Source organism: Stomoxys calcitrans, chromosome 5, assembly GCF_963082655.1.
Source record: "Stomoxys calcitrans chromosome 5, idStoCalc2.1, whole genome shotgun sequence".
NCBI lineage: Eukaryota > Metazoa > Arthropoda > Insecta > Diptera > Muscidae > Stomoxys > Stomoxys calcitrans.
The window spans coordinates 62,091,640-62,118,712 of NC_081556.1; the positions used below are offsets into that span (position 1 = coordinate 62,091,640).

General features: G+C 39.0%; 1 protein-coding gene across 2 annotated transcripts in view; it reads left to right on the forward strand.

Annotated features, from left to right (window-relative positions):
* Nucleotides 1–27,073, forward strand: part of LOC106084910 (phosphoenolpyruvate carboxykinase [GTP]) — a 68,696-nt gene that overhangs the window by 8,602 nt on the left and 33,021 nt on the right. The window contains exon 1 of one of the 2 annotated variants that reach the window (XM_059369300.1): nucleotides 14,656–14,672. The exons of the other annotated variant lie outside the window; for it this stretch is intronic. The gene's annotated coding sequence lies outside the window, so the exon portion shown is untranslated. Of the gene's footprint in view, nucleotides 1–14,655; nucleotides 14,673–27,073 lie in introns of those variants that run through there. 2 annotated transcript variants of the gene reach the window in all.

Genomic DNA, 27,073 nt, shown 5'->3' on the forward strand with positions numbered 1-27,073 from the left:
AGACTGAAGGTTGCCAGCAACGACTTTTGCAGAAGCTGTAGGGACATCGAGGAAGAAGAGACTATAGAACACATTCTGTGTGTGTGTGTCCCGCACTAGCAATTAGAAGGAGGTCTACTTTAGGTTCTAATTCCTTTGAGAACCTGTCTGATTTAGCGGATGTGAACATTCGCAAGTTATTGGACTTTTTAAAGCGATCTGGATGTTTCAACGGTAGAAACTAGATGAGATCTTCCTTTTTCTGTTCCTGCGGTATCACAATGGACGAAAACGTCTAAGTGAGTCTGACAGCAGACTGCCTCTTCAATCTAACCTAACCCAAAAAATCGTCTTTCATTCTACACAACTACAGGCAAACTGAATCATGTAGCCTTTTTGACGCGACAAGATGACAACAGCAGTTAACGGAATTGCAAACTGAAGAAGAATCGTCAACCTCAAAAACATTACATTCCAACATCATTTGATATGGTATTATACTCGGTAATCAAAGTGCAAATTTTGGTCAAATTAAATTACCTCCTTTATTATTTAAGATATTTTATAAAACGTCAATTGTATAACGAATTATATTATGTATTCCATATATAAAATATTCACCATTTTCCCACTGGGTAGTTATCCTCTCCTTGTGCTGGCGACTCTTACTCAATGTAATCAGTCGTGTAAACTTCTCTATAAAGAGGTGTCGTCATGCGGCATGCCGTTCGGACTCGACTATAGAAATCGGACAGCACGCATTGACATGTAAGAAATCTGCCTCCTGTAATTGTCCTACATTAGTTTTAATTAAACGTAAAAAATTTCCTAAAGCTCTTCTGTCTTCTTTCAAAATGCCTTGCGCTTCTCTCAAGTCTGGTATTGGTTTTTGTTCTTATGTTCTCACGAATGATGCCGAGATTTTCGGGCGTCCCCAAAAACACATGTCCAGTGCACGAAAACAGAGTTGGAATCAACCCATATGCCGTGGAACCAGGCTAAGGTTTTGGCCAAAGATAGTGCTAGATGGAGATGGATGCTTGTCTATGTTCACACTGATCCGTTTGCTAATGGTCTCATTTTATTGTAATATATTAAATAAACTGCAATTGTAAATATATATTTACTGCAATTGTAAATATATATTTACAATTGCAGTTTATTTAATATATTACAATAAAATGAGACCATTAGCAAACGGATCAGTGTGAACATAGACAAGCATCCATCTCCATCTAGCACTATCTTTGGCCAAAACCTTAGCCTGGTTCCACGGCATATGGGTTGATTCCAACTCTGTTTTCGTGCACTGGACATGTGTTTTTGGGGACGCCCGAAAATCTCGGCATCATTCGTGAGAACATAAGAACAAAAACCAATACCAGACTTGAGAGAAGCGCAAGGCATTTTGAAAGAAGACAGAAGAGCTTTAGGAAATTTTTTACGTTTAATTAAAACTAATGTAGGACAATTACAGGAGGCAGATTTCTTACATGTCAATGCGTGCTGTCCGATTTCTATAGTCGAGTCCGAACGGCATGCCGCATGACGACACCTCTTTATAGAGAAGTTTACACGACTGATTACATTGAGTAAGAGTCGCCAGCACAAGGAGAGGATAACTACCCAGTGGGAAAATGGTGAATATTTTATATATGGAATACATAATATAATTCGTTATACAATTGACGTTTTATAAAATATCTTAAATAATAAAGGAGGTAATTTAATTTGACCAAAATTTGCACTTTGATTACCGAGTATAATACCATATCAAATGATGTTGGAATGTAATGTTTTTGAGGTTGACGATTCTTCTTCAGTTTGCAATTCCGTTAACTGCTGTTGTCATCTTGTCGCGTCAAAAAGGCTACATGATTCAGTTTGCCTGTAGTTGTGTAGAATGAAAGACGATTTTTTGGGTTAGGTTAGATTGAAGAGGCAGTCTGCTGTCAGACTCACTTAGACGTTTTCGTCCATTGTGATACCGCAGGAACAGAAAAAGGAAGATCTCATCTAGTTTCTACCGTTGAAACATCCAGATCGCTTTAAAAAGTCCAATAACTTGCGAATGTTCACATCCGCTAAATCAGACAGGTTCTCAAAGGAATTAGAACCTAAAGTAGACCTCCTTCTAATTGCTAGTGCGGGACACACACACACAGAATGTGTTCTATAGTCTCTTCTTCCTCGATGTCCCTACAGCTTCTGCAAAAGTCGTTGCTGGCAACCTTCAGTCTGTCAGCATGTTTTCCGATAAGACAGTGACCTGTCATGGCGGACAAAATGACTGAGACGTCTGTTCTAGCCAATGAAAGCAAAACAGTAGACCCCTTTAAGTCTAGATGAGGCCACATAGTTTTGGAATGCTCACAGCCCCCTCTTTGTGACCATATATCATTCGTTGCCCTTCGGGCCTGGTCCTAAAAACTTAACTTACATGTCTCTAGAGGCATACCAACAAATTCCAGTGCCCTGGAGTGTGTTAGGTAGTTCCTAGTCTCGCAAGCTCGTCTGCTTTAGAATTCCCTGCGATATCTATGTGGCCCGGCACCCATAACAGGTGAATTTTGAACTGTTCAGCCATCTCGATGAGAGATCTGCGACAGTCGATGGCGGTTTTTGTGTTCAGAAATACGTTCTCTAGGGATTTAATGGGTGTCTGGCTGTCTGAGAAGATATTTATGACAATCCTTAGTTCCAAGGATCTCTGCCTGATACACACTGCAGTGGTCGGGAAACCTTTTCGATGTGACCTGTTCTAGATCTCTAGAGTACACCCCAAAGCCCACCTCGTCGTTTAGTTTGGAACCATCCGAACAGAAGTCCATGTCCAAAGGCATAAGATGTAGCATTGAATTCAGTGCATTAGATGGTGTCGTCCTCAGTGCGGCTGTGATGCACAAACAAGCCATCCTTGGGATCCGGTTAAGTATTGAGCAGTAGGTGGATTTTTGAAGCGCCGTCCACCACGCAATGCATGACTCGCGGTCTAAACCCCCAACATTTGCCAATGGCTCTCTTGCAGGTGTATGGGGCAAGAGTGGCCTTTCTTGCCCTTTCCAGGTATTTTGCGCTTTCTGTAAATGGAACATTCTCTCCACACAAGGAGACAGGTTAAATTTAAATTTTTCTACCAAAAATAATGACCTATTACGAGTTACGGAAAATACTTGCGGAGTGAAATAACAATACGTCCGCTCCACTCAACGGTTCAAACAAGACAAATCTTTTCAAAGCAGTATTTAAAAATTTGAATTTTCATATAAAACTTTTTTATACATGATCTAAAACAGACCTTTTTTGACTTTTTTCATCGACCAATGAACTGATTTTGCAATTTTAGGCAGTTGTTTGTCTTAGAGCACTCTTTAATAATGTATTCTATTAAATTAATTATATAATGTTTTCTTTAAACAAATAAAAAGAATTTATTCTTTTCCTATGACATGTCCCGTGTTAAGAATAATGGATTCTGTAATTAACAACCAATATAGGTTATCGATTACCTTCTCATATACCTTTTCCCACTGGGTAATGCTGAAATTTTGTTTTGATGTTCTCTCCAGGATTTGAGCTGAGGCGTTCAGCGTAATAGGCGGACATGCTTAAGTCTGCCACTCTCGTAAAGCTATCACCACCGAAAGATCGGGGTTAGTCATTCCGTTTGCAACACATTGAAATGTCCATTTCCAACCCAATGCAGAATATTATTGATTGTGGGATCGTGGAAAAAATTTAAGACCATCTAGCCATGTCCGTCCTTCTGTCCTTTGAAATGACGGTGCAGTCTTAAAAAATTTAGATATTGACCTAAAACTTTGCACAAATTAATTTTTGGTCCATAGGTAGGTTAAGTTTGACCGGACTATATCTTGACGTAGCCCCCATACATACCTATCTCCTGATTTAAGGTTTTGGGCATAAAAAAGCGCATTTATGATCCGATTTCCCTTAAATTTGACACAATGAGTTGTGTTAGGTCCCTTGATGTTCATATCGAGTATGGTCTAGATCGGGGTATATCTGGGTATAACTGCGATATATACCAATCTCCCGATTTATGTAAGTTCTTGAGCCCATCCTCCTTAACGTCCCTGTCAAATATAGTCCAGATTGACCTTTATTCGCTGCTGCTGTTTTCGTAAATGATGTATTTTTCAAGCATGACAAAATTACCAGGTAGTGTACCGTTAACAGCTAAGTACAATCACTCTCTGTCAACGAGTTTTCCTTGTGTGTGTGTATTATAGTTAAGAACTATAACAAACAACTAAAAATGGCGCGAACTAGTAACATACACAAAATCACTGATTTTGAAAGTTCAAAGCACTAAATATTATGTTGTTGGGCAACTGCCACTACCTGTAAATGAATATTTTTTAACTTTTCTTCACTGCTTTTGTCGAATTTGTGTGCGGAGATGCATTTTTACAACGCGACGCTCAACGCGTTTATTCTGTTTTGGCCTTATGAGCTTTTATACCCAACACCGAGGGATGGGGGTATATTCATTTTGTCATTCCATTTGCAATACATTCAAATATCCATTTCCGATCCTATCAAGTATCTATATTATTGATCGTCGTAAAAGTCTAAGACGATTTAGCCATGTCCGTCCGTCTGTCAGTCAGTTGAAAACACGCTCCTCTCTTTAAAAATGAAGATATTGAGCTGAAACTGTGAACAGGTTCTTTATTTGTCCATAGGTAGTTAAATTTCGAAGATGGGCTATATTGGACTGTACTTTGGTATAGCTCCCATATAGACCGATCTGCCGGTCATATTTATTATCTTATTTTGCTGAATTTTGAGGCAGTCACTTGTGTTAGGTATCCTTCTTCAATTTGGCCCAGATTGGTTCAGATAAGGATATAGCTGCCATATAGACCTATCTCTCGATTTAAGGTCTTGGGCCCATAAAAGACGCATTTATTGTCCGATTTCGCTGAGTTGTGTTAGGCCCTTCTATATCTTTTTTCAATATGGTCCAGATTTGGATATAGCTGTCATATAGACCGATTTATTATCCGATTTCGCTGAAATTTTACACAGCGTCTTATGTTAGGCTTTTCGACATCCGTGTGCTATAGGGTTCAGATCGGTCTATATTTGGACATAGCTATCAAAAAGATCAACATTGAACCTAAATTGAACAGTGACCTGTATTTATTAGACTATTCTGTGCCGATATGTGGTCCAAATCGGACCATATTTCGATACAGCTACTATGGGTGCATAAATAATGCATTTTTCATCGAATTGTAACGAAAGATGGTTTACATACATACCCGAAGTGGTAGGTATCCAAAGTTCGGCCCGGCCCAACAAAGATGTTAATGTGAAAAAATGGAAACTGACTTTTTGTATGGTTATGAAATATGAAGTGATTTTGATTTGTTATACCCACCACCATAGGATAAAGGGTCCAAGCTCTTAAATTGAAAGATCAGCGAAATCGGACAAAAACTTGGTGCTTTCGTGGATCAAAGTATAAAGATAGTTCTATATAGGAGCTATATACCCAAAACAGCAATATATAACAATAACAATACCCCGGCACGGGATGACTTTGAGCATCACTCGGGTTGGAACTCCGATCTCCGATTTGTGTGATGTTCATCGTCATCACAGTTTGCGGATAGTGAAATGCTTCGTAAACGGAGTAGCTGCAATTCTAGTCTAGCAGACTATCGTAGATATCGAGTGGAGACTCTCAGTAAGAGGCGGGGCGGTAGCGGCTCTCTCTTAAATACTAAGTGCCTGAATACTCGATATGACAAGGCGACTAATTTGAGCCTTTAAATAGCCAATGGCCAAGACGGTTCCATGGCGATTGTTCTTATAGCCTGGAACGAGCATGTTCCCTTTTGGAGCTTGACGAGGACCGACTTCCGAAATGAATAAAACCCGCCGAATAAATGGGGTCGGTCTTTTATTGACATTGAAAGCAAGCGTGCTCTTCTATCATATAATGTCATACCTGAACGCGTCATGACGACAAGATTAAACTAAAAATTTAGCTATCTACAATAGTATGCTATGCGCCAAACGAACCCGGTGATGACGAAACAAAGATCAATTCTATTCCCAACCCGAGTCAGTGACACGATCTCTACCAAAGGGAGACATACAAGTCGTTATGGCCAATGCCAAGGTGAACAACTGCAACAATAATCATGGGAATGCAAGGACTTAGCGATACCAAAATGACAGTGGCGGCAGATTGGTTGACTTCTGCGCAAGAAACCGGCTCTTTATTGGAGGCATAAAGTTCCACCATAAAAATATACACAAATATACCTGGGAATCACCAGAAGAAAACACCTTAATCGACCTCGTACATATCAGCAATCTCTTCTGGGTTTACTGATGGATGTGAAAATTAAACGTGGAGCCCACATACGTCCAGCCGTCGTCAATAGGACTCAAAATAAAAGCACAAAATTTAACCTCTTCCACCTAAAAGATACCGAAACCGTGCGCGAATAAAAGGCAGCATTAACTGAGAAGCTGAAAAATAAGATCCATAGATGAACCGACCGCAACATGTAAGGTGACAGCAAGACGGTCCTAAAAACCATGGAAAAGCAACGAAACTTAGAGGAAATAATTCACCGGAAACGCTACCCGACACTCTGCAACAGACAAAATCAAGTGTAACAAAAACCGCAGCTATGACTGAAGATTCCGCTTCCACCTCGTTGGTCAAGCACCTAGTTGCAGGAATTAGCGAAAATTCAGCTAATTTGGAAACATGCGTGACGTTTACGAATTAATAAAAAAAAAAACAAGTGGCAGCAATATAAGTCCAATGGCAATAATAAAAGATGCAGACGGATCGGAATTAACAACGCCCGTAAAGCACTTAGTGCGATGGCGGGAATTTTTCCGAAGGAGCGGCAACCGAGGACGCAGGTTCTGAACCACTTATCCCCAAGTGCGCCAATACCCAAGTAGGGATATATCTACAGACCCACCCACGCGCGAAGAGGCCGTTTTGATCAAACTCAAAAAAGGCATATCTGCCGACCTGATAACCTACCTGCCGAGCTGTTTCGGTATGAAGCACACTCCATTGCTCAATCAATCACCCCAGTCGTCGGTATACAAATGTTGTTCCTCCTAGGAAGGGTGAACTTACACAGTGCAACAACTGGAGAGGAATAATATGATTAAACGCAATAAATTTAGAAATGGCAAGCCTACTGCTTCAGAGTACTTTTCCAAGTTTCCAGCCAGAGCGTTCTTGTGCCGACCATATCAATTATCAATGCGTATAGTCACTGACCGAACAAACACTACCACTGTCGGTGTAGAAATCCGGAAAAGAAAATGGGTTTGGTTGGGTCATATACTAGGCCGACCGCTCGATAATATAGCGAGTAATGTCCTAGACTGGAACCCGCAAAGACAGCGAAGGAGAAGACGCCCTAGAAACACCTGTGTGTGTGCCGGATTGACTCTTACCAAATCGTCAAATCTCTAATAATGAAATTTTGTTTCGAGTTTTGTAGAAGAAAGAAGCCTGGGGTATGTATGTAGTTTTTAATTCTTGAATAAGGTACCAAAAAATACAAAATGGATCAAAATAGGTTCTAGTCGAACAGATAGATATAGAGCTCTGGTATTTGGCATAAATTATACTACTAGCGCTGTAAAAAGGCAAAAAACTATTTTTAAATAGCAGTAAAAGTAGAAGAAAACCTGTGTTTAGTGCTACTATTGGTGCCCATTTAGTACTTAAGCTAGAGATCTAACTATTGAGCCCTACTATTATGACCTAATGTGGATAAAAATAATCGAATAAGGTAGACGTAGGTACAATATGGCCCAGATAGTACGGAGGAACAAACCTTACCAACATCAACACAAACAAGCTGCAATAATGAATTTTGGCACAAATGATCGACTTTTTGATAAATGTTATGAGAAGAAAAATAAGTAAGAACGCACTAAGTTCGGTCGGACCGAACTTTGGATACCCACCACCTAGGATATACATATTAACCTCATTACGTCAACTTCGGTGAAAAATACATCATTTACGAAAACAGCAGCAGCGAATAAAGGTCAATCTGGACTATATTCGCTGCTGCTGTTTTCGTAAATGATGTATTTTTCACCGAAGTTGACGTAATGAGGTTAATATGTATATCCTAGGTGGTGGGTATCCAAAGTTCGGTCCGACCGAACTTAGTGCGTTCTTACTTATTTTTCTTCTCATTACATTTATCAAAAAGTCGATCATTTGTGCCAAAATTCATTATTGCAGCTTGTTTGTGTTGATGTTGGTAAGGTTTGTTCCTCCGTACTATCTGGGCCATATTGTACCTACGTCTACCTTATTCGATTATTTTTATCCACATTAGGTCATAATAGTAGGGCTCAATAGTTAGATCTCTAGCTTAAGTACTAAATGGGCACCAATAGTAGCACTAAACACAGGTTTTCTTCTACTTTTACTGCTATTTAAAAATAGTTTTTTGCCTTTTTACAGCGCTAGTAGTATAATTTATGCCAAATACCAGAGCTCTATATCTATCTGTTCGACTAGAACCTATTTTGATCCATTTTGTATTTTTTGGTACCTTATTCAAGAATTAAAAACTACATACATACCCCAGGCTTCTTTCTTCTACAAAACTCGAAACAAAATTTCATTATTAGAGATTTGACGATTTGGTAAGAGTCAATCCGGCACACACACAGGTGTTTCTAGGGCGTCTTCTCCTTCGCTGTCTTTGCGGGTTCCAGTCTAGGACATTACTCGCTATATTATCGAGCGGTCGGCCTAGTATATGACCCAACCAAACCCATTTTCTTTTCCGGATTTCTACACCGACAGTGGTAGTGTTTGTTCGGTCAGTGACTATACGCATTGATAATTGATATGGTCGGCACAAGAACGCTCTGGCTGGAAACTTGGAAAAGTACTCTGAAGCAGTAGGCTTGCCATTTCTAAATTTATTGCGTTTAATCATATTATTCCTCTCCAGTTGTTGCACTGTGTAAGTTCACCCTTCCTAGGAGGAACAACATTTGTATACCGACGACTGGGGTGATTGATTGAGCAATGGAGTGTGCTTCATACCGAAACAGCTCGGCAGGTAGGTTATCAGGTCGGCAGATATGCCTTTTTTGAGTTTGATCAAAACGGCCTCTTCGCGCGTGGGTGGGTCTGTAGATCTATCCCTACTTGGGTATTGGCGCACTTGGGGATAAGTGGTTCAGAACCTGCGTCCTCGGTTGCCGCTCCTTCGGAAAAATTGCCGCCATCGCACTAAGTGCTTTACGGGCGTTGTTAATTCCGATCCGTCTGCATCTTTTATTATTGCCATTGGACTTATATTGCTGCCACTTGTTTTTTTTTTTTATTAATTCGTAAACGTCACGCATGTTTCCAAATTAGCTGAATTTTCGCTAATTCCTGCAACTAGGTGCTTGACCAACGAGGTGGAAGCGGAATCTTCAGTCATAGCTGCGGTTTTTGTTACACTTGATTTTGTCTGTTGCAGAGTGTCGGGTAGCGTTTCCGGTGAATTATTTCCTCTAAGTTTCGTTGCTTTTCCATGGTTTTTAGGACCGTCTTGCTGTCACCTTACATGTTGCGGTCGGTTCATCTATGGATCTTATTTTTCAGCTTCTCAGTTAATGCTGCCTTTTATTCGCGCACGGTTTCGGTATCTTTTAGGTGGAAGAGGTTAAATTTTGTGCTTTTATTTTGAGTCCTATTGACGACGGCTGGACGTATGTGGGCTCCACGTTTAATTTTCACATCCATCAGTAAACCCAGAAGAGATTGCTGATATGTACGAGGTCGATTAAGGTGTTTTCTTCTGGTGATTCCCAGGTATATTTGTGTATATTTTTATGGTGGAACTTTATGCCTCCAATAAAGAGCCGGTTTCTTGCGCAGAAGTCAACCAATCTGCCGCCACTGTCATTTTGGTATCGCTAAGTCCTTGCATTCCCATGATTATTGTTGCAGTTGTTCACCTTGGCATTGGCCATAACGACTTGTATGTCTCCCTTTGGTAGAGATCGTGTCACTGACTCGGGTTGGGAATAGAATTGATCTTTGTTTCGTCATCACCGGGTTCGTTTGGCGCATAGCATACTATTGTAGATAGCTAAATTTTTAGTTTAATCTTGTCGTCATGACGCGTTCAGGTATGACATTATATGATAGAAGAGCACGCTTGCTTTCAATGTCAATAAAAGACCGACCCCATTTATTCGGCGGGTTTTATTCATTTCGGAAGTCGGTCCTCGTCAAGCTCCAAAAGGGAACATGCTCGTTCCAGGCTATAAGAACAATCGCCATGGAACCGTCTTGGCCATTGGATATTTAAAGGCTCAAATTAGTCGCCTTGTCATATCGAGTATTCAGGCACTTAGTATTTAAGAGAGAGCCGCTACCGCCCCGCCTCTTACTGAGAGTCTCCACTCGATATCTACGATAGTCTGCTAGACTAGAATTGCAGCTACTCCGTTTACGAAGCATTTCACTATCCGCAAACTGTGATGACGATGAACATCACACAAATCGGAGATCGGAGTTCCAACCCGAGTGATGCTCAAAGTCATCCCGTGCCGGGGTATTGTTATTGTTATATATTGCTGTTTTGGGTATATAGCTCCTATATAGAACTATCTTTATACTTTGATCCACGAAAGCACCAAGTTTTTGTCCGATTTCGCTGATCTTTCAATTTAAGAGCTTGGACCCTTTATCCTATGGTGGTGGGTATAACAAATCAAAATCACTTCATATTTCATAACCATACAAAAAGTCAGTTTCCATTTTTTCACATTAACATCTTTGTTGGGCCGGGCCGAACTTTGGATACCTACCACTTCGGGTATGTATGTAAACCATCTTTCGTTACAATTCGATGAAAAATGCATTATTTATGCACCCATAGTAGCTGTATCGAAATATGGTCCGATTTGGACCACATATCGGCACAGAATAGTCTAATAAATACAGGTCACTGTTCAATTTAGGTTCAATGTTGATCTTTTTGATAGCTATGTCCAAATATAGACCGATCTGAACCCTATAGCACACGGATGTCGAAAAGCCTAACATAAGACGCTGTGTAAAATTTCAGCGAAATCGGATAATAAATCGGTCTATATGACAGCTATATCCAAATCTGGACCATATTGAAAAAAGATATAGAAGGGCCTAACACAACTCAGCGAAATCGGACAATAAATGCGTCTTTTATGGGCCCAAGACCTTAAATCGAGAGATAGGTCTATATGGCAGCTATATCCTTATCTGAACCGATCTGGGCCAAATTGAAGAAGGATACCTAACACAAGTGACTGCCTCAAAATTCAGCAAAATAAGATAATAAATATGACCGGCAGATCGGTCTATATGGGAGCTATACCAAAGTACAGTCCAATATAGCCCATCTTCGAAATTTAACTACCTATGGACAAATAAAGAACCTGTTCACAGTTTCAGCTCAATATCTTCATTTTTAAAGAGAGGAGCGTGTTTTCAACTGACTGACAGACGGACGGACATGGCTAAATCGTCTTAGACTTTTACGACGATCAATAATATAGATACTTGATAGGATCGGAAATGGATATTTGAATGTATTGCAAATGGAATGACAAAATGAATATACCCCCATCCCTCGGTGTTGGGTATAAAAGCTCATAAGGCCAAAACAGAATAAACGCGTTGAGCGTCGCGTTGTAAAAATGCATCTCCGCACACAAATTCGACAAAAGCAGTGAAGAAAAGTTAAAAAATATTCATTTACAGGTAGTGGCAGTTGCCCAACAACATAATATTTAGTGCTTTGAACTTTCAAAATCAGTGATTTTGTGTATGTTACTAGTTCGCGCCATTTTTAGTTGTTTGTTATAGTTCTTAACTATAATACACACACACAAGGAAAACTCGTTGACAGAGAGTGATTGTACTTAGCTGTTAACGGTACACTACCTGGTAATTTTGTCATGCTTGAAACCGAGCGTCATTCCGTGTTGCCACACGTGAAATACTGTTTTTCGACGTCAAAGTCAAAAATTGTTCAACTTTTCCGAGTTACTTTTTTAACGTTCGTTTGCAGAGTTGTATTTTTCAACGCGATGTTAACATATATATGTCTTGGTATACTTTTAGGTGTTAATTCTTTGTAGAAAAAAACCAACTTTGTTGTCGCACTTTCAAAAATGTGTCTGTTTTTCATCATTGTTCTTATCTGTATAGGTGCTCGATTGCTCGATATTTTACAAATGCTTCTTATTGATCAGATTACATAAATATTATATTATATATTCAGCCCAACCTTATTTTACTCGTTTTTTTCCTGTACATACATGACATATTCGATGTACTGCCCAAAAATATGCCAATAAAAAGCATATGCAGCTGTTATACCCAATTCCCTACCCACAATTCGAGTTCCCTCTCTTTTGTTTTGACCCTATCGTTTATCGAGTTGCTCACCTTTTCGGCCATTCTGTTTCATTAACCACTTGTTAACTAGACAACAACAGACACACATACTGACATATACACTTGGCGAGCCTCAAACCAAAATAAACTTGTTGCAGCCATTTCCAAAATACGAAAAACAAAAATAAGTCCCCCAGAGCCATAACAACAATCAACCGGTTACCGATTAACGCCAACACAATAAAAATTCAAAACAAAAGTTGGAACAAATGAGCTCGCATGGCAACAGCAAATTCCGCCGTCGTTGACGGCAATCGAAATGAACCGCATTGATTCAGATCCAGATCGACGACGTCAGCGCGGAGACAATCATTACACGCGTACACTTTCGTTCTCGTGTGTGGGAAAATGTGTTGGTTGAGCATGTTTCACAAGCCTCCAGAAATGTAAACCCCTATACATGAGTATCTACTTGCTGTGGGTGAGCATCAGCTCTATCCACACAATGAAGTGCGATGAACGCGTTATTTCATGCATTCGCGTCAAAACATCAATAACAAAGCCATATATCAACAACATGACCACAAGGCTGATAACGAGAATTTTCAATCAAAACAATAATAAAGTCATCTCTTGGCTAGGGGGTGGGGTTTACGATTGTACAGGCCCAACAAAGACGCAATGGCCAGTGTTTACGTACACATGAACTTTGAACACGACTAATAACGCTCATTGATTTTTATTGCGATGTAATTCGTGGTGTACAGGTAGCGATCATTTGTCACCGCACATATGCACATATTTTCTGCAAATGTTTATGTACATTGTTATACGAGTACATGGGCGGGAGAAACCTGCAGACAGCCTTAGAGATAACCACAGAAGTATACAAATGCCCATAAGCATTTGGTTATGTGGAACAAACAGGTTCGTTTATTTTAATTAATTGATAGCCATGAACACCATGGGACGAGCCCCTTATTCGTTTTTTCAAAACAGTAAAAACCGAGGGCTGGTAAAGAAGTTCCTATAGATACGGCATTAGTTTACCCTTTCACTACCCATGTCCTCTACAGAGGGCATAACTAAGAGTTCACTGCTCATTACTCATATAATATTTGTTATTTTTATATCCTCCTCCATAGGATGGGAGGTATAGTAATTTCGTCATTCTGTTTGTAACACCTCGAAATATGCGTCTAAGACCCCATAAAGTATATATATTCATGATCGTCATGACATTTTAAGTCGATCTAGCCATGCCCGTCCGACCGTCTGTCGAAAGCACACTAACATAAAAGGAGTAAAGCTAGGCGCTTGAAATTTTGCACAAACACTTCATATTAGTGTAGGTCGATTGGGATTGTAAATGGGTAAAATCGGTCCATGTTTTGATATAGCTGCCATATAAACCGATCTTGGGTCTGTATTTTTTGAGCTTCTAGAGGCCGCAATTCTTATCCGATTTGATTGAAAATTTGCATGAAGTGTTCTTGTATGACTTCCAACCAAGTCCTGCCAAGTATAGTCTAAATCAGTCAATAATCTGATATAGCCGCCCTATAAACCGGCCTAATTCCTATCCGATTTGGCTGAAATTTTGCATGACGTGATGCGTTATGACTTACAACAACTGTGCTAAGTATCGGTCCATAAACTGATATAGCTGCCATATAAACCGATCTTGGGTCTGTACTTTTTGAGCTTCTAGAGGGCGCAATTTTTATCCGATCTGGCCCAAATTTTTCACGAAGTGCTTTATTTTGACTTCAAACAACTGCGTCAAGTATGGTCTAAATCAGTCCATGTCATGATGTAGCCGCCAGACTTCTTGGGCTTCTATAGGGCGCAATATGGTTAAAATTTTGCATATGTTGTTTTGGTATGACTTCCAACAACTATTCCAAGTATGGTCTAAATCGGTATATAACCTGATATAGCTGCCATATAAACCGATCTTCCAGTTTGACTTTTTGAGTCTCTAGAGGTCGCAATAATTACTTGATTTGCCTGAAATTTTAGCGTTTTTCTATTTGAAAAAGTCATTCAAAGAACTTGACAAATGCGATCCATTTTGGAGGGTATATAAGATTCGGCCCGGCCGAACTTTGACAATTTTTACTTGTTTTTTGTTTGAATGTATTAACTGCACTGCTTTTTTCCATATCACTGGTGGGAAACACAACACGCGTTTATGTAGTTTAATTTAGATTTTGTGCGACGCCGTCGGCTACAAAAAACATTTTCGTTTTTCTTATGCCAGGTACGATGGTCGTTTTTCGCAGTTGAAAATACATGTTTTTCGCGATAACTTTGTTAAAACACTACAAAAATTTCAATAATAAAATTATACTAATGCAATCCGATGCAAGTTTAAGCTCAATGATAAAGCGGCCTCCCTTTAATAGCCGAGTCCGAATGGCATGCCGCAGTGCGACACCTCCTGGGTAGAAGTTTTTACATGGCATAGTATGTCACAAATGACGTCATTAGGAGGGAATAATTTCCGCTGAAACTTTTTTCTGATGTTCTCGTCAGGATTTGAGCCCGGCGTTCATCACAATACGTAATAACATAATAATGTTATTAAAATTGTCTCACAAGTTAAGGAATCCTAACGAATAGGTTAGGTTGAAAAGAAGGCGCGGATATTAATCCGCTCCATGCCACTATGAACATACACCTAAGCCAGTAATCGACTTGTTGTGCACTCTTAATTCTAACAAGTAAAAGCGTGCTAAGTTCGGCCGGGCCGAATCTTATATACCCTCCACCATGGATCGCATTTGTCGAGTTCTTTTCCCGGCATCTCTTCTTAGGCAAAAAAGGATATAAGAAAAGAGTTGCTCTGCTATTAAAACGATATCAAGATATGGTCCGGTTCGGACCACAATTAAATTATATGTTGGAGACCTGTGTAAAATTTCAGCCAATTCGTATAAGAATTGCGCCCATTGGGGCTCACGAAGTAAAATAGAGAGAACGATTTATATGAGATCTGTATCGGGCTATAGACCGATTCAGACCATAATAAACACGTTTGTTGATGGTCATGAGAGGATCCGTCGTACAAAATTTCAGGCATATCCGATAATAACTGCGACCTCTAGGAGTCAAGAAGTCAAGATCCCAGATCGGTTTATATGGCAGCTATATCAGGTTATGAACCGATTTGAACCTTATTTGACACAGTTGTTGAAAGTAAAAATAAAATACGTCATGCAAAATTTCAGCCAAATCGGATAGGAATTGCGCCCTCTAGAAGCTCAAGAAGTCAAATCCCCAGATCTATATCAGGTTATGAACCGATTTGAACCATACTTGGCACAGTTGTTGGGAATCATAACAAAACACGTCGTGCGAAATTCCATTTCAATCGGATAAGAATTGCGCCCTCTAGAGGCTCAAGAAGTCAAGACCCAAGATCGGTTTATATGGCAGCTATATCAGGTTATGAACCGATTTGAACCATACTTGGCACAGTTGTTGGATATAATAACAAAACATGTTGTGCAAAATTTCATTTCAATCGGATAAGAATTGCGCACTCTAGAGGCTCAAGAAGTCAAGACCCAAGATCGGTTTATATGGCAGCTATATCATGTTATGGACCGATTTTACCAAACTTGGCACAGTTGTTGGATATCATAACAAAACACGTCATGCAAAATTTCATTCTGATCGGATAAGAATTGTGCACTCTAGAGGATATCATAACAAAACACGTCGTGCAAAATTTCATCCCAATCGGATAAGATTTGCGCACTCTAGAGGCTCAAGAAGTCAAGACCCAAGATCGGTTTATATGGCAGCTATATCAGGTTATGGACCGATTTGAACCATACTTGACAAAGTTGTTGGATATCATAACAAAACACGTCGTACAAAATTTCATTCGAATCGGATAAGAATTGCGCACTCTAGAGGCTCAAGAAGTCAAGACCCAAGATCGGTTTATATGGCAGCTATATCAAAACATGGACCGATATGGCCCATTTACAATACCAACCGACCTACACTAATAAGAAGTATTTGTGCAAAATTTCAAGCAGCTAGCTTTACTCCTTCGGAAGTTAGCGTGCTTTCGACAGACAGACGGACGGACGGACGGACGGACAGACGGACGGACATGGCTAGATCGACATAAAATGTCACGACGATCAAGAATATATATACTTTATGGGGTCTCAGACGAATATTTCGAGTAGTTACAAACAGAATGACGAAATTAGTATACCCCCCATCTTATGGTGGAGGGTATAAAAAGTAACCTCGAAAAAGAAATTTTGAGTAGGGAATTCCGTGCTGCTTATAAAATCCCTAATTGTTTTCCACAACACGCCCCTTAGTTGGTTTATGTTTGGTATTGTGTCCCCACCTAAGTGCCGGTGTCTGTTAGCCGCGAAAGCCGGGCAATGATATCGGAAATGCTCCAACGTCTCATTTCTTCTCCAGATGCTGTACACATGCTATCTCTTGCCGCACAGATTTTGCATAAGTGAGCTCGTAGTCCTATGTGTCCTGTTATGATACCAAAAGTTTGCTTCCTTTCAATAACAGCCTCGTCTATTCACAATCTGGATCTGCCCGTAGGATTTTCGTCAACCTGCCCTGTGGTCGGCAGATTACATGATGATAAGCCTACGATCAATCTCATTATTTCCAGATTCCGGTGTCTTCGTCAGTCCCGTCGTATCATGTGAAAAATGTGTTTTTATTAAAAAACTCAAAATGTCCTCCGTTGTCTCTGCTTTCACTCCCATGTCGTTACTTACGATACAGTTTGGACATGGGTTTTGAGAGAAACTTTTTCATCTTCATTAAAGGCGTTATTGACGCTATCGACCTGGTCGCAGGAGGAACGTTTTGCCGCTTTTGTAATCTTATTGTATTCCCAGTTAACTCGATTGTTTACGACGTGCTCTGTTAAAAAGTCTGCGGACCTCTTTCCCAATGTTGCGAATCTCCCCGGTCATCCAGGGTTTTTCTTTGGCTGATTCCCTTTTTCGAAGAGCACAACTATCACTGAAAGACTCCACATATGCAGTCGTAATCCTGTTGTCATTGCCGTCAATGTCTTCTATGCTTCGACAATCTAAATTATATTGCCCAAGTCTTCTTCTGAGTAGTCTTCCGAACTTTGGCCAGTTGGTTCCCAACTTATCGGATTCGGTGGTGGCCGTGCTATTCTAAATCAAATGTTGCGATGGTCTAAGAAGGAATGCTCCATGGAGGCCCACCATTCCTGAACCTTATCGATTAGATTTTCCGAACATATTGTCTCATCCATTACTTCCCCCATATTCCTATTAACAAAGGTTGCGGTGTTACCAACATTAAGTATTAATAGGTCGTTAGTATTCCAGAACTCTGCCAGGGCTTGGCGCCGCCTATTAATGTTGGTACTACATTACGAAATGTGGTAAGAGTTTGCCATTTCGCCACTCCGACATGGGTCGCGGTGTCGGAGAGTCGAAATGCAGGTAAAGTGATATCAGGTATGCTCCACCGCCTCCCTGTCTCATCACTGTTACATCCGACGTTGACAACCCTGGGGAAAATACATAATTTAAATGGTTGTGACAAATAACGCAGGTCCTCGGCCGAATGTACCAGCGTTAGCATAGAATAATTGGTAGTTGATAGGTTTCAGTTCAGAAACTTTATTCCGGGTCGTCGATGGCTTCTGATTTATGTTAATATTAATCTTGCCCTTGCTGATTTTCTCCATCAGAGCGTGAGTAACTGTCTCGCTCCGGTGGAGGTTTATATGGATGACCGGAATCATAAATCATTTGTCCTATAGTAAATTAGCTTCTTGAGAGTCGGTAATGGTGCCATCATCGGGTACCTATTCGTTAATCAGCATTGAGGCTCCTGTAGCTGCGCTGCCTGCTGTTTCAATATTAGGATCTATACCTACCCTAGTCTTCAGAATCTTGAAGTCGGTGATGGGTTCGTTTTCGGGTCCCTGCTCGTTAGGCTGTCTTGCGTCTCTCAGCCCTGCACTGCCTGATGTTCTAGTATTAAGATCTCTCTCAAATCCAAACAAGTAAAAGCATGCTAAAGAAAGGATAATGGATAAGAATTGCTGTGGTATTGAAGCTATGTTTCAGCCGAATCGAATTGTGCCCCTAGGTATTAAGAACTAAAATCGGGCGTTCTGTTTCTATTGGGACTATGTATATCTGGTTATGGTCCGATTCAGACCATATTTGGCACGTATGTTGATGTCGTGGGAGAACCCATTGTGCAAAATTTCAGCCAAATCGGATTAGAATTGCGTTCTATAGAGACTCAAGAACTATAATCTGGAGATTTGCTTATATGGAAGCTATATCAAAATATGGACCGGTAAGGTTTTTTACAATCTCATATGGACCATTTACAATCCCAACCGATCAGCATTAATAGGAAGTATTTGTGCAAAATTTCAAGCGCCTAGCTTTATTCCTTCTAAAGTTACCTTACTTTCCACAGGCAGACAAACGGATGGACATGGTTAGACGGACTTAGAATGTCATTTCGATTAAGAATATATTTTATAGGTATTTGACCAATGAAGATATTGTAGTATACCCCCATTCTATGGATGAAAGTATAATAAGCTAGGCGTGGTGTATATGTGAGTAGAACAAATTTCTCCAGCATTTTTTTTTTTTTATGACGGGTTGGTTTTTAGCGAAGTTTTTTTGATCTAATAGACACTCAAATTTCCATAAATTATGTATTCAAATCTTGTATTTAATCTCAATGACATGGGGCCTCTTTTTATAGCCGACTTCGAACGGTGTGTCGCAGTCGACAACTTATGGGAAACAGTTTTTACATTGCTGCCTTACCATTTTCTCAAATGGCTTAGTCTCTCACAAATGCTGCCATTTACCTTTTAAAAATAACTTTTAGTAAATGTTGCCAGTGGCTCCAAAAGGTCCAATTTGCACCACTGCTATTGAAAGTAACGTTTCATGATGCCACCAGCCCATAATCCACACAAAAACGTCTTTTCTGGGGATGCATCCGTTTACACTCATAAAAAAGGTGACGCCGAAATTAAAGAAAAATTAACTAAATCCTGGTAAAATTGGACAAAGATTTTTTTCATAGTTTACTCCTTCTTTTAGTTTACTCAAATAATTTTTGTAGGTTTATACAAACGAACTTAAATCTAGATAAAATATACAAAATGTTGGGATATCTATTTTTTAGGTCAGTTTAAACGACACCGCAATTCTGTATGTTTTAAAACAAACTTCTTCAATTGAATTCTAATGACAACCCTTCAATGAATACATGCAGCAAAATGTTACTATTTATTGCTTTAGCGCCGATCTTTAGCTATTTCTTTGATTTGAGACCAGCTAAGGTTCTCTTTGTCAGACTTCATTTCATTAGTTAAACTCCTTTGCCATTAGCCTCTGGGCCGTCCTCTGCATCGGACACCTTGTGGGTTCCAATCCCACGCTTATCTAGCTATATTATCCGGGGGTTTTAGTAGGGTGGGTCCAACTTATCTCTATTGTTGCAAGCCAATTCTTTTTCAATTGGAATTTCATTGCACCTTCTAGATAATTCCGAGTTTGAGATCCAGTTGTTGGGCCACCATTCTATGTCATCCTTGGTGTTATCTGGCTTCCGAGATTTGTGAATCTGCTCACTTCTCCGATTGCGTTGCCAGGGTTTGGAATGTTTATTTCCATCGCTTGGCTATTTTGACGTGATACGCAACTGGTATTTTTCTTTATTGGTCTGCAAATCATTAAGTTTACTTTGCATGTGACTCTGTTTCGAAGAGATCAATGCAATGTCATGTTTACGAGATGCCCTGTTTGCTGGGAAATCCACACTTGACCGGAGTAACTCGTCCATCACCACCAAGAAAATAAAAGGGGATAGGTTGCATCCCTGACGTGCACTGGGGATAATATCAATTGGTTGCGATAGTGTGCCATTTTGAAGAATCCGGCATTGGAATCCGTTGTACTGCGCTTTCAACAGTTTTACAATTTTGTTTGGCACATCCTTTCGTAACTGCCCTTGCGGATTCCAGTCTAGGACATCTCTCGCTACATCATCGCGTGGTAGGCATTGGATATGACCCAACCAAGTCCATTTTTTTCCGGATTTCTACATCGACAAGGGATGTGTTTGTTCTTATTTGCAATACCTCATTTGAAATACGGTTTGGCCAGAAAATTCGAAGTATTTGTCATAGGCAGCGACTTATAAAAACTTGGATTTTGCCTGTAGTCGTTTGTGTGAAGTTCCAAGTTGTACAGCTATATAATAAAATAGATTTCACACTACTGGTGAAAATTCTGACTATTGGATTATGTGAGATGTCACTGCATCTCCAAATTTTGTTGAGTTTAAGAAAGGCGCTTCTAGCCTTGTTGATGAGTTCGCGGATGCCTGCTTCCGGTCTTCCGTTCTTTATAATTTTGCTATCAAGATATGAAAAGTTATCAACATCTTCAATTACATGGCGGTTTATAGTGAGCTGTGTCAGATTTGTTGTTTTTATCCACATCAATTTGTTGTTTTTATCTGCTTTGATTATTTTTAGGCCTATTTTGGCCGCATTTCCATTCAAGTGTTCCAAAATTGCTTTTCTGTGCTCAAAGCAATGCACAGAATGTTGTTTGTACCCCAGCCAGTGCCATAGAGTGCCTCAGCATTTGTCGCCTCTAAGACGGAATCTAGTAGAATCAAAAATAGCGTCGGCGATAGGATGCACCCCTGCTTCACTCCTCTATCGATCCTGAAAGGACGGCTCTCCTTTACATTAAAACGGACTGAAACTCCTGCATTCCTATACATCTCCCTAATTAGCGTCACGATATTTTCTGGGATGCTCTTATTCAACAGCGTACTCCACATAAAGCTTCTCGAAACTGTGTCAAAAGCACTATCGAAGTCGATGAATAAACGGTATAGGAAGTATTGATGGTACGCAAAGAGTTGGTGTGGTCGTCACAAGAACGCCCTGGCCGAAAACCCGCCGGTTCTTTCCGCAAAATGCTGTCAAGTACAGTCGAAATACGCTGCAACAGACTTTATTAATTGGGTTTAGCAGAGTTTTCCCTCTCCAGTTTTTACATATCATTATTGGAGTGATTGATTGAGCAATGGGATGTGCTCCATACGGTACGTTGTCAGGACCGGCTGCTTTGCCATTTTTGAGTGAGCCCAGAACGGCATGAATTTCTTCGCAGGTGGGTGGGCTGTAGATATAGCCCCGCGTGGGTTTCGGCGTAATGGGGTATTAAGAGGGTCGGAGCTTACGTCCTCGTTTGCAGCGTCCTTCGGAGCTTAAAAATCTGTGCTATCGTTCTAATTGCTGTTCGGTAGTTGTTAATTCCGATCCGTCCTAATCTTTTATTATTGCCATTGGCCTTATATTGTTGCCGCTCATTTGTTTTATTGGCTCGTAAACACCACTCATGTTCCAATATTTGCTGCATTTTCGGCTTGCTAGAGTATTAAAATATATTCGTTCATCTCTGCGAACTAGGCGTTTGACCAGCGAGGCGGAAGCGCGATGTTCAGTCCTGGCTACGGTTTTTGTTACACTTGATTTTGGCTGTAGCAGAGCGTTGCATAGGCGTCTCCGGTGTTTAGTTTCCTCTATGGTTTCGTTGCATATCCATGGTTTTTGGGATTGTAATGTGTAGGTATTGCTAATCGTTGACAGAGGTGCTCGTCTCCGTACATGGTGCTGTTTTGTCGGCTCATGTATGGGTGTTATTTTGCAGCTTCTCCGTTTATGTTACCTTGTATTCGCGCGCTGTTTCGGGGTTGTTTAGGTTGAACTGAGTACTTTTTGTTTGAGTCTTTTCTCTACGGGTGGGCGTAGAGGTAGAGTGGACATTTTCAAGAATATGTGGTAATTTTCAATGTCGGATCCTCGTCTAGTTTTCACATCCATCAGCGAACCCAAAAAGAGTTTGCTGATAAGTACGTGGTCGATTTGATTACGGGTGTTTCCATCTGGAGATTCACAAGTATATTTCTGTATATTATATGGAGGAATTTTGTGCCTCCAATAAAGAGCCGATTTCTTGCGCAGAAATCAACCAATCTGTCGCCATGGTATCGCCAAGTCCTTGCATTCCCTTGATTAATTGTAGATTATTGTTGCTATTGCCCAATTTGGCATTGAAATCGCCCATAACGAATTTAATGTCTCCCTTTGGTAAAGAGCGTGTCACTGAATGTAGTTGGGCATAGAATTGATCCTTTGTTTCGTTGTCATCGGGTTCGGTTGGTGCGTAGCATTGTACGATAGAAATTGTTGCGGAATTTTAAATTGAATCTTGCCGTCATGATGCGTTCAGATATTACATTGTATGATATATGAGTTCGCTTTGCTTTTGGCGACATTAAAAGACCGATCCAATTAATTCGGTGGCTATCGTACCCAATGAAATGGCCGACGATGTATAGGTTGTAGTTTGACATATCGTTCTGGGGACTTGATAACGTTCCGATGATTCTAAGAGAGTTCTCACAATCAATGTTCCAATCATAAACCTTGTTTTAAATCCATAGGCCATCGTCATAGTTTCTTGTGGATCGATTTTTTTAGATGAATGGCAGATTGGGCTATGGCATCAGAAACGAAGTACTGGGGCTGCCAGCTACCCTCTAGGCCGGGCTCTTTTTACCAAGCGGGACACCCCCTGATTGTGCTAACTTGTTGACTGGGCCTGCATATTTATTTCTGCTGATGAGCTTTTCTCTATCCACCACCTGGGGAGGCGACCGATGGGAGTATTAGCATGAAGATAATAATATTTCACTTGTAATTCGTTTATCCTTTAATGCATAAATGGTTTCCAACGTTTTTATAGTTAGGGTTACATATTACCTATTTTGAAGAATACTTACGCAAAAGCTATTAAAGTTCATTAAAAATGGCGGATATATTTTTCACTTAATGTTTAAAATTAAAACAAAGAAATCTATTTAATATTTCAATAAATAAACTAAAAATATAGACTAAACAAATATTTATATAAATAACATAAATAAACACAAAAAATAATTTAAGCAGATTTCTGTAACGAAATATTGAATTTTCCATTAATATTTCCTTGACATCTTCATTGGACTTGATTATTTTTTAATTCTTTTTCTGCAAGCAGCTGTATTTTTTTAATTTTCCTTGCACCCAATTATGTTGCATTTGTAATAAGTCAGATATTTCTGATATTCTGAGAGATTTTCGCAAAAATTTCGGACTAAATTATAAATGAACAGTTAAAAATTACCTAATAACTCCTCTGATGCTTGACTCGAAACGCTGAACATTTTCGGATGTTTGGTCCGAAACTCCGAACATTTTTGATATGCTAACGTTGATATAAAAAGTCACCCCAAGAAATACTTAATTCTCTGATAATTTTCGGAGGTTTGATTAGAAAATAATCTCTTAATTTTCGAACAATTGTCCGAATATTTTTCAAAGTTTTTATTATAATCAGGAAAACCCCTAGGATATTCTGAGGATTTTCTGATTATTTAGAAAATAATTCGAAAATCTCTAAAATTTCCTTAAAAATTTATTATTCTTTAATTTTTTATTCAACAAAACAGTTTATTTACAATAGAAAATAGCGAACTGAAAAACGTTTAAAATCATAGTGTTCAACTCCCCTGATCTCGTTAATGAGGTTGAGCTTCTATACGGCGTATCTAAATATTGGGTTGCTCAAAAAGTAATTGCGGATTTTTTAAAAGGAAGTAAATGCATTTTTAATAAAACTTAGAATGAACTTTAATGAAATATACTTTTTTTACACTTTTTTTTCTAAAGCAAGCTAAAAATAACAGCTGATAACTGACAGAAGAAAGAATGCAATTACAGAGTCACAAGCTGTGAAAAAATTTGTCAACGCCGACTATATGAAAAATCGGCAATTACTTTTGGGCAACCCAATATATAAAATAAATATAAGCATGTATGTATGTATACACATGTTGCAATATATTTGATTGGATATAGTACTTACCACAAATATCAATATTTCAATTAATTTTCACTGCACTTTCCCTTTTTTCACAAGAAAATTGGCAACTTTACTGCTTGAATGATTCTTAGCGACTAAAAAAGCTAACAAAAAAACGGTAAATACAAATTTCAACACGCAAACCGTTGCAATAAAAAAGAGCAAATAAAATCGGTATACAAAAGAGCAAACAAAATCGGTACAGTGGTCAGACCTATAATGCTATATGGTGTTGTGGTCTGGTAGACGGCGCTTCAAAAGTCTACCTACTGCTCAATACTGAACCGGGTTCACAGGATGGCTTGTTTGTGCATCACAGCCGCACTGAGGACGACACCATCTGACACACTGAATTTAATGTTACATCTTATGCCTCTGGACATTGTGGCTACCCAAATTGCAGCGACCATGTGGCGGCTACGGACACAGATTGCAATATAGGATGTAATTTTCCTTGCAGATAGTGTTTCGAAACTTAAGTCGACGATTTTTTAACTGGTACCAGGGAAAAAATGTCAGATTGGATAATAGGATATGATTTCCGTAGTTTAGTAAATTTTCATAATATAACAGAGAAAATTTCTTATGGTGAAAAAAATTTTTATGCCATATTGGGTCTCATCGCTGTTCACAATTTTTTTAATAAAACCATTAATACCCATCGGGATTTAGCTACAGGACACGAATTTTGGTAACAAATTTCAACTATTTGCAGTTGTTACTCGTTTAAGAGATTCTTCATGATGAAATGGCAGGTTATACTGATTACACTATTAGGATTTCTTGATGCCATGCTTTGAAAAGCTTCATTGTAGCAACATTATTCTTTTTGGCATAAATGTTTCTTCCTATCCAATTTTTATATTTGTACCAAATGTCTTATGCTTTACTTGCTGTAAAGTCTTAGAAATTAAGCAACGACTACTAAACATTTTATTGAAGAATTAATGAAATTTTATTTTACAAATTTCATGTTCCTATTTCAATCGGTCAATATGGCGAAGTTCTACTTTTTTTGTACTGTTTAGTACAAAGCGGCTGTACCGTTTAGTTTGTATTCTGTAAATAATTCATTTTAGCATTGTCTTAGAGCAGCGGTTTTTTTTAATTGCTGTGCTCAAACTCATTTCATGCATAGAAAACAAAAACTCGTACCAGATACAGCACTTAAAACAAGTTTTCTTTCACTTTTTGTAAACTTACTTCCTCCGTTCAGTTCGGGCGAAGATAAGATAGAATAAGATTTTTTGGCAGTAGAATTTCGAAAAAGAATATTTTTATGACTAATCATGTATTTCTTTGTTGTAAGTACGTCCCTAATTGCAGGACCAATTTTTTTCAATTTCACTATTGGGTACCGTTTTCCAGGAATTCTAGCATTTTCCGCTCATCCTGGGTGTTTTGGCAATTTCATTCCAATTTTTACTTTTTGTATCTAAAGGTATGCATTTCAGCAAACGCCGTCTTGGCCCGTGCCTTTGAGCCAGGATCAGTCAGTCAATCAGTTACACGTCTCTTATATATACATATATGATGAAATGGCAGGTTATACTGATTACACTATTAGGATTTCTTGATGCCATGCTTTGAAAAGCTTCATTGAAGCAACATTATTCTTTTTGGCATAAATGTTTCTTCCTATCCAATTTTTATATTTGTACCAAATGTCTTATGCTTTACTTGCTGTAAAGTCTTAGAAATTAAGCAACGACTACTAAACATTTTATTGAAGAATTAATGAAATTTTATTTTACAAATTTCATGTTCCTATTTCAATCGGTCAATATGGCGAAGTTCTACTTTTTTTGTACTGTTTAGTACAAAGCGGCTGTACCGTTTAGTTTGTATTCTGTAAATAATTCATTTTAGCATTGTCTTAGAGCAGCGGTTTTTTTTAATTGCTGTGCTCAAACTCATTTCATGCATAGAAAACAAAAACTCGTACCAGATACAGCACTTAAAACAAGTTTTCTTTCACTTTTTGTAAACTTACTTCCTCCGTTCAGTTCGGGCGAAGATAAGATAGAATAAGATTTTTTGGCAGTAGAATTTCGAAAAAGAATATTTTTATGACTAATCATGTATTTCTTTGTTGTAAGTACGTCCCTAATTGCAGGACCAATTTTTTTCAATTTCACTATTGGGTACCGTTTTCCAGGAATTCTAGCATTTTCCGCTCATCCTGGGTGTTTTGGCAATTTCATTCCAATTTTTACTTTTTGTATCTAAAGGTATGCATTTCAGCAAACGCCGTCTTGGCCCGTGCCTTTGAGCCAGGATCAGTCAGTCAATCAGTTACACGTCTCTTATATATACATATATGTATATAAAGACTGTCTATAAGCATTATTGTGTAAAATTTCAAAGCTGTGTCTTAAATCGTAGAGAATATACATATGAAATTTAGCGCTAACCCTTTTTTCCCTCTTGGGTGCGATTGTATGACCATCGTATTTGCCATATTTTACTATTCTAGCTCTATCCGTTAGCTGTGGAATAACATAATGCGTTTTGTATTTAAAAGTAATTTTTTTTTAAATCATTTAGTCGATATTGTCATATTGTACCAGTGTCCAATTCCTAAAGTACGAAACCGTAAATGTGGAACTGAACCATTGGTGTTTTATTTTGAATATTGTGTGCACAATGTACA